The sequence below is a fragment of the Sapajus apella genome, unplaced genomic scaffold, assembly GCF_009761245.1.
Source record: "Sapajus apella isolate SASKATOON/1434 unplaced genomic scaffold, GSC_monkey_1.0 scaffold48, whole genome shotgun sequence".
Taxonomy (NCBI): Eukaryota; Metazoa; Chordata; class Mammalia; order Primates; family Cebidae; genus Sapajus; species Sapajus apella.
Window position 1 is genome coordinate 5,835,389 of NW_022436988.1, and position 9,376 is coordinate 5,844,764.

Here is a 9,376-nt window from a genome sequence, read left to right on the forward strand (position 1 = left end):
TTTGTTTTGTTCTGCTTTTTTTGAGACACAGTCTTGCTCTGTCACCCAGGCTGGAGTGCAGTGGCGTGATCACAGGCATGTGTCACCATGCCTGGCTAAATTTTGTATTTTTAGTAGAGATGGGGTTTCACCATGTTGGCCAGGCTGGTCTCGAACTCCTGACCTCACGTGATCCTCCTGCCTCGGCCTCCCAAAGTGTTGAGATTACAGGCCTGAGCCACCATGCCCGTCTTTCTGTTGCATTTACTGCAGGGAAAAAAAGAAAGACGGAAAACTGTTGGGCAAATGGAACTCAACAAACACCAGATAGCCAATTATGGCAAATGAAGAGGATGCCTACCATTTAATTTTGTAAATATGGGGTGTCTCCCTGGAATCATGGTCCAAAAATCCTCCCACCCATGGCCCAGCCCATTCTCACCTCTGCAGCAATAGATGAGACGGGACTTCTGCAGCCCCAGTGACCCCTGACAATCCTGTCGGGTAGCTCCTTGCAGACATGGAAGAGGGTTGTGGAAAAGTTCATGAAATTCCAAGTTTGTTCCAATATCCTGTTACTGCTAAAAATGTCCCTTCAAATTCCAAATCAAAAGCCCTGACTTTTTAGCAAATATGTCTGTGCTACTTCTGAGACTTGTAAGACACAATATTGTGGGCGACGGGGAGCCTGCCAGGGAGTCTCGGCCAGCGAGAGGGTCCCAGCCTGGAAGAGGGGGTGCGCAGAAAATAAGAGAGACAGAAAGCTGGGGTCTGGAGGACTGAATAGGCAATGCCTATGCAGCAAGTTTATTTGTGTCCAGGGTTCCAATATATACCTTTAGATTATAAGGATTGGCGTCAGTGCACATTATGTAAGCTATACAATAAAGGGAACAGAAAGTTGCAAAAAGCACAGAAAGTTGCAAAAAGCAAATGTCAGCAGAGGGGGTACATAATCACGAGTCATAAAAGGTAAGCAGGTGATACACTCTATCACTGTTAACAGAACACGTGGTCACAAGGATAACAATCTAGAAATGTCACAGGCTAAGCCATAAATCTTTATCTGAGTATAGGAATATCATCTGGTCCTCAAAAGGCTATACTTAACTTGGTAAACAGAGTCATAAAACCCACTCCTCAACAGGAACCGAAAGAGCACACACATCCATTACCCGGGGTCACTGTAGTCAGAAATAGAAATAGAGGCTGACATTATTCTTATTCTTTCCGTTCCTGCTTCCCCATAGCTTGACTGCCTCCAGCAGGAAACTGTGTCCGGGATCAAGCTCACGCACAGTGAGGCCCAACGCTGGGGGGGCTTCACACGGGAGCGTTCCCCACACAATATGCAATCAATGATAAAAACATGAGTCTTTCAGTTTTACTCTGCCCCAAGAGCCAAGGGCCAAAGAGCAGGTCCATCACACGGCTGTCTGTTCAGACAGGAGCAGAAGCCTCCTCCCGGGTTCCCATTCCAGAACTTTACTTTGAGCCTCTTCCAACCAGAAGGTTTTTTTTTTTTTCCCCAACCTCTGCCTTCCACAGTTCCACACCATCCTTCCTTGTTCATTTCCTCTGTGTAACACTGAGATTTAAGGGTCAGAATTAATTTCTCCTTCTTCTGGGTTCTGGCTCCGGGTTTTGCTCATATCATTACTAAAGTTCTCATAACAGTCTGCCTTATTTAGGGATTCCTCAGGCACACAAATTTCTTACAACAGCAAAAGCCCCCATAATGTTTAAATCAATGTGAATTTTTACAGGATTTAAAAATATGTATGTCAGGGGCCAGGTGTTGTGGTTCACACCTGTAATCCCAGCACTTTAGGGGGCCGAGGCGGGCAGATCACGAGGTCAGGAGTTCGCGACCAGCCTGGCCAGCATGGTGAAACCTGTCTCTACTGAAAATACAAAAATTAGCCGGGCGTGCTGGCGGGTGCCTGTAGTCTCAGCTACTTGGGAGGCTGAGGCAGGAGAATCGCTTGAACACGGGAGGCGGAGGTTGCAGTGAGCCAAGATCATGCCACTGACTCCAGCCTAGGTGAGAGAGCAAGACCCCATCTCAAAAAAACAAAAAAAAATGTATGTCAGCCAGGTGTGGTGGCTCATGCCTATAATCCCAGCACTTTGGGAGGCTGAGGCGGGAGGAATGTTTGAGCCTAGGAGTTTGAGATCAGTCTGGACAACATAGCTAGACCCCATCTCTACAAATAAAAATAAAAATTCACCGAACCTGGTGGTGCGCACCTGTGGTACCAGTTATTCCGGGGCCAAGGCAGGAGGATCACCTGAGTCCAGGAATTGGAGGCTGCAGTGGGCCGTGACGGGGCCGATGCACTCGCACCTGGGTGAGAGTGAGACTCTATAGTCTCAAAAAAAAAAAAAGGAGAGTCAAAACTTCTGTATTCTTTTCTTTACCAGACGATAAACTGACTTCAAACAGGCCTTGATAAAGAGGATTTTAAATATAGGTCTTCTTGCTTCATCCTGCCAAGTATTCTGAGATACTCGGAAAACATCTCCCACGACCTCTCTTGGGGCTAATTTTGTTCCTTTTTGCTTAGGAAATGGTGATTTGTATCCTGTGTTTTGAAAGCAGGAAAACACGCTGCTTTGGTTTCAACAACTCACAGTGTAGTCAGTGTCTAAAATACCCCTTCCCTTGGAGGGGGAAGCATCAGGGAAGAATAGTCGCCACCCAGACTGAAGGCCCCAGACCTCCACCCCTTCTCACCCGCAGCCAAGAGCAAGGGCTGAGCCCCAAAGGGGCCTGAAGCAAGTGGAATTGTTGTAGAAAACACCCTTGCCCAAACTTCAGCACCAAAAGGTAAAGCAGAAGGGCTTGGAGCTTTGAACAAAACACACAGCTGCAGACGCAGGGACCGCAAGTTATATAAAACACCCAAGTTTGCATTTACCAGCTTACTTGTAACTGGTGCATGGTCAGAGGCGGGCAGCAGCAGGACAGGGGCCGTTTTCTCAAGTGAATGACTAAAGGCAAAACAAGAAAACAGCTCCGCCATCAGGAACTGAGAGGGGACCTGTGTTCCTGCTATGGCTGGGAGCCTCCAGAAAATGCTACTGGGACTTAGTGGTTTGTTTCAAGTGTGTGCTGGCTTTTTTTTTTTTTTTTTTGAGATGGAGTTTTCCTCTTGTCAACCAGGCTGGAGTGCAATGGCACCATCTTGGCTCACTGCAATCTCTACCTCCTGGGTTCAAGCAATTCTCCTGCCTCAGTCTCCTGAGTAGCTGGGACCACAGGCGCGCGCCACTGTGCCCGGGGGAATTTCTGCATTTTTAGTAGAGACGGGGTTTCACCATGTTAGTGAGACTGATCTGGAACTCCTGACCTTGTGATTTGCCCACCTTGGCCTGCCACCGTGCTGAGATTATAGGCATGAGCCACTGCAGCCAGCTGCCTAAGTACTTTTATCTGTTTAATTGTTAATTGTTCAGGAACACTATGAGCTTCTCAGGGTTGTCCTGAGAGGTAGATCAATGTACATTATAAAGATGTCATCAGTATAGACTATTACTGAGATTTCATTCTTCTCATTTGAAAAGCAGTATGTGTATTCCTGGGAAAACTTCTGAAAATGTAGATTAGAGAAAAAGATTAAGGGAATTCCTACCATTTAGAAATTATCATTCCTAACTTTTTATTATCTACCTGTGACTGGCTACATAATAGCCCCCCTGTATTAGTCAGTTCTCACGCTGCTATGAGGTCATACCTGAGACTGGGTAATTTATAAGTAAAGAGGTTTAATTGACTCACAGTCCTGCACGACTGGGAAAGCCTCAGGAAACTTACAATCATGGCGGAAGGCAAACGGGAAGAAAGGCACCTTCCTTCTTCACAGGGCAGAAGGATGGAGAAGTGCTGAGCGAGCAAAGGGTGAAAAACCCCTTCTAAAACCATCAGACTGCCTGAGAACTCATTCACTATCACAAGAACAGCATGAGGGTGACCGCCCCCATGATTCATTACCTCCCACTGGATTCCTCCCAGGACAGTTGGGGATTATGGAAACTATAATTCAAGATGAGATTTGGGTGGGGACATGGGCAAACCATATCATTCTGGCCCTGGCCCCTCCCAAATCTCATGTCCTCACTTTTCAAAACACAGTCGTGCCTTTCTCCCAAAGTCTTAGCTTATTCCAGCATTAACCCACAAGTCCAAGTCCAAAGTCTCATCGGAGACAAGGCAAGTCCCTTCTGACTATGAGCTTGTAAAACTGAAAGCAACTTAATTACTTCCTACATACAATGGAGGTTCAGGCATTGGGTAAATACACCCACTCTAAATGGGAGAAATTGATCAAAACTGAGGGGCTACAGGCCCCATGCAAGTCCAAAATCTAATAGGGCAATTATCAGAGTTATTAAACTTTAAATTGTTAAAGTTCCAAAATGACTCCATGTCTCACATCCAGGTCACAGTGATGCAAGAGGTGGGCTCCCACGGCCTTAGGTAGCTACCCCCTGTGGCTTTTTAGGGTACAGCCCCCCTCCCAGCTTCTGGCTGCTGGCTACTTTCTTAGGCTGGCATTGAGTGTCTGTGGCTTTTGCGCCACTGTACTCCAGCCTGGGTGACAGAGTGAGACTCTGTATCAAAAAAAAATAAATAAATAAAACAAGATTTCAAAAGAACTTTGGTCTCCACTCTCCACAATCTTTTATCTTAACCTGAACATTCCCTTTCTATCAATCCCAGGTCTTTAGACAAGCTCAACCGTCAACTAAAAAATGTTTAAGTTCACCTACAGTCTGGAATCCCAACCCCCAACTTTGAGCTGTCCCGTCTTTTTTTTTTTTTTTTTTTTTTTGAGATGGAGTCTTGCTCTGTTGTCCAAGCTGGAGCGCAATGGCATGATCTCTGCTCATTGCAACCTCTCCCTCTCAAGTTCAAGCAATTTTCCCACCTCAGCCTCCTGAGTAGCTGGGATCACAGGCACCTGCCACCACACCTGGCTAATTTTTGTAGTTTTAGTGGAAATGGGGTTTCACCATGTTGGCTAGGCTGGTCTCAAACTTTTGACCTCAACTGCTCCTCTTGCCTTGGCCTCTCAAAGTGCTGGGATTACAGGCGTGAGCCACTGCACCAAGCCCCAGTGTATTTCTTAAATGTATCTGAGTGATGTCTCATACCTCTCTAAAATGTATAAACCAAGCTTCGCCCTGACCACCATGGGCACATGTTCTCAGGACCTCCTGAGAGCTGTGTCTCTGGCCATGGTCACTCATATTTGGCTTAGAATAAATCTCTTCAAATATTTTGCACAGTTCAACTCTTTTCATCAACAATCATCACCCAGGGCAAATGGTTATTTCCAGAGCCACTTCCAAAACCGATGGCTGCAAGATCCAGGCTCTCTAAAGGGAGGCTGAGGACAGTGACCCTTGGAAACAACCATTTGCTTGTTGTCCAACAATGCAAGCCACTTCCTCCCTCCGCACCCAAGAACGCGTTTCCTCTCTGGAGCTTGGTCAACCGGCATAATTGCTCTAGCAGAAAAGTCACCTTTCAGAGCTTGGTGTTTTGAGACCGGAATGCTTCTTATGTGTTCCTTGGAAGACAAAGAATGTTCCTCAATGAAAACCAAGTAAACAACTCCACGCCTCTCTTCTGGGTAACATGACAGAAGTTAAAAGGAAGCAGTTGGCCTGGAGTCAGTTCCAACTATTGTGTTGTTTGCACAGAAAGCACAGAATTAAAAAGCACAGGGAAGTCCACTGGATTCCAAGGAAAATGTTTGCAAGCCCACAAATTATGATGAATTATGACACCGTTTTCAAAAAAAGAGGATATCAGCATTTTATGCATTTAGTTAATGTAACAGCTAACAGTTTGTTAAACTGGCTGGGTGCAGTGGCTCACGCCTGTAATCCCAGCATTTTGGGAGGCCGAGGTGGGTAGATCACGAGGTCAGGAGATCGAGACCATCCTGGCTAACATGGTAAAACCCCACCTCTACTAAAAATACAAAAAATTAGCCAGGTGTGGTGGCATGTGCCTGCAGTCCCAGCTACTAGGGAGGCTGAGGCGGGAGAATTGCTTGAATCCGAGAGGCGGAGGTTGCAGTGAACCAAGATCGTGCTGCTGTGCTCCAGCCTGGGCGACAGAGTGTGACTTTGTCTCAAAAAAAAAAAAACAAAAAAAAAACAAACCCAAAACACCAGTCTGCTAAACTGTGATGAGGCTGGGGACTCTGGTGGCTGGAAGTGAGTAGATGCTAAGTACTGGTGGACCGTTTTGTTCCTTTTAGAGCAGCTGGAACAGTATATCCTTCCAAGACCGAGCATTAAACAATAAAAGCTACAGAAAGCAAAGAGAAAATATAGTTTTAGCCGCATGTGGTGGCTCATACCTGTAATCCCAGCACTTTGGGACGCCAAGGCAGGCCGGAACGCAAGGTCAGGAGCTCGAGACCAGTCTGGTCAACACAGTGAAACCCTGTCTCTACTAAAAATACAAAAATTAGCTGGATATAGTGGTGGGCGCCTGTAATCCCAGCTACTCGGGAGGCTGAGGCAGAAGAATCGCTTGAACCGGGGAGGCGGAGGTTGCAGTGAACCGAGATTGCGCCACTGTGCTTCAGCCCAGGCGACAGTGTGAAACTCTGTCTCAAAAAAAAAAAGAAGAAGAAAGAAAAGAAAATATACCTTTGAACAGTTAGTTTCAGTTCATTCTCTTTCAGAGTGTTACACAAAAATTATAGGAGCCCCTTGTTTTGGACTAAACTCCTGCTTTAGGCCCCAGAAGACCAGACTAAAATAAAAATGGACCCACCCATGCTCAGCAAACCAGTACTGAGTTGTTATCTGACTTCCCAGTAAATCAGGAGAGAGAAACAGCAGCTGAATTTCCCAAGCAGGCCAGTTTCAAATTTCCAGTTAGCATGCTAATGAAGTTCCCTCTCTTTTAACCCTTACAACAAAGAGTAACCTGGTGGACTCTGTGGCCCATGCCTATAACCCCTGCACTTTGGAAGGCCCAGGCAGGAGGATCACGTGAGGCTGGGAGTTTGAGACCGGCCTGGAGAACATAACGAGATACCATCTCCACAAGAAAAAACGAGATGCAACTATGGTAAAAAGAGTAGATATGGGAGGCCGGGCGCAGTGGCTCAAGCCTGTAATCCCAGCACTTTGAGAGGCCGAGGAGGGTGGATCACGAGGTCAAGAGATCGAGACCATCCTGGTCAACATGGTGAAACCCCGTCTCTACTAAAAATACAAAAAATTAGCTGGGCATGGTGGTGCGTGCCTGTAATCCCAGCTACTCAGGAGGCTGAGGCAGGAGAATTGCCTGAACCCAGGAGGCGGAGGTTGCGGTGAGCCGAGATCGCGCCATTGCACTCCAGCCTGGGTAACATGAGTGAAACTCCGTCTCAAAAAAAAAAAAAAGAGTAGATATGGGCTGAGTGCGGTGGCTCACGCCTGTAATTCCAGCACGTTCAGAGGCCGAGGCGGGCAGATCATGAGGTCAGGAGATCAAGACCATCCTGGTTAATGCGGTGAAAACCCCACCTCTACTAAAAATACAAAAAATTAGCCAGGCATGGTGGCACGAGCCTGTAATCGCAGCTACTTGGGAGGCCGAGGCAGGAGAATCCCTTGAACCTGGGAGGCACAGGTTGCAGTGAGCCGAGATTGTGCCACCGCACTCCAGCCTGGGTTATATGAGACTCCATCTCAAAAACAAAGTCACGCCAGTAATCCCAGCACTTTGGGAGGCCGAGGGGCAGGATCACCTGAGGTCAGGAGTTTCAGACCAGCCTGGCCAACATGGTGAAACTGATACAAAAAGTAGCTGGGCGTGGTGGCACACACCTGTAATTCCAGCTACGTGGGAGGCTGAGGCGGGAGGCAGATGTTGCAGTGGGCAGAGATCATGCCACTCCAGCCTGGGCAACACAGTGACACTCTTGTCTCAAAAGAAATAAGAAACAGGTGACATGATGACATGTAGATATACATTCACCTTTTTTTTTTTTTTTTAGATGGAGATGAATGTATATCTACATGTCATCTGTTCCTTTTTTCTTTTCTTTGTGTTTTTTTGAGACAGAGTGTGGCTCTGTCGGCCATGCTGGAGTACAGTGGTGGGATCTCGGCTCACTGCAATCTCTGCCTCCCAGGTTCAAGTGATCCTCCTGCCTGGGCCTCCTGAGTGGCTGGGACTACAGGCATGCACCACCATGACTGGCTAATATTTTTGTATTTTTGGTAGAGACAGGGTTTTGCCATCCTGCCCAGGCTGTTCTCTAACTCCTGACCCGCAAGCGGTTTGCCTGCCTCCGCTCCCAAAGTGCTGGGATTACAGGCCTGAGCCACCACACCCGGCCTAAACATTCATCCTCTATGCTGGGGTCCCATCCCTCTGGCCCTCTGTTTTGGTTGCCTGTGGGAAGGACCTACACAAAGCATGGCGCTGCTGCCTCCCACCCGTCTAGAGGAGATGCACTGCACCCAGGTCAGGAGCAAGGCCTTCCTGCCTAATGGGCTTGGGTTATGACAACCACCTTTAACACAGAAACTCAGGACTCCAGATGAGGACAGTGGGGGAGCTTAGACAACGCCGAGCTGCGTCATCACCATGAGCTTTATTGAGCACATTTATATGGCACCACTGCACACTCACCCAGTTGGAGGAAAGCCACTCAGATGGGGAGAATGTAAATCTGTGTGTGTGTGTGTGTGTGTGTGTGTGTGTGTGTGCGCGCGCGCGCACGCGCGTGTGTGTGCATGTGTATGGCGGGACATGGAACAGGGGGCTGAAAACTGACACAAACATTTACACCAGCTGGGGGTGGTGGCTCACACCTGTACTTCTAACACTTTGGGAGACAGAGGCAGGAGGATCACTGGAGTCCAGGAGTTTGAGACCAGCCTGGGCAACATAGTGAGACCCCATCCTGTTTTTAAATAGATAGGTAGATGATAGATAGACAGACAGATAGATAGATAGATAGACAGATAGACAGATAGACAGACAGATAGACACATAGTCAATACCAAATCGTGTTCAGAGACTGTGGGCTAAAACCAGCCAGCATAGCTCCTTTCTCAAAGGGACTTCCAGGTGTCTGTGATCGTGTCAGCAAGCCCCAAATGAAGCTTGAAAACCAGCTCAGCACGTGGGAAACCTCTAGATTGCCCCTGTGGAGCAGGCTACATTGTCGTCAGCAAGAAAGTCAAGGAGGGTACCTTTAAGTCACGGGGAATCCCTGAGCCCCTCGGCGGGCGAGGAGGTCACGACTGATTCTGCTACCTGCTGCGGGCGGGATCTTCTGACGTGGTCTGTGGCCTCCTCTGTCTCACTTCTCTTCCTGTTTTCTTGGACTTTCTCAATCTCTGTCTCCCTCTCTCCTTTTCATCTGTCTTC

The 9,376-nt window shown here is 47.7% G+C and overlaps 1 long non-coding RNA gene across 1 annotated transcript; it reads right to left on the minus strand.

Moving 5' to 3' along the window:
* Positions 1–210: 210 nt before the first annotated feature.
* On the minus strand, positions 211–9,376 carry LOC116525596. Its single transcript, XR_004257742.1, has 3 exons — positions 9,263–9,376; positions 422–560; positions 211–246 (listed from the first exon to the last, which is right to left on the minus strand). It is a non-coding gene; the product is annotated as an uncharacterized LOC116525596 (long non-coding RNA).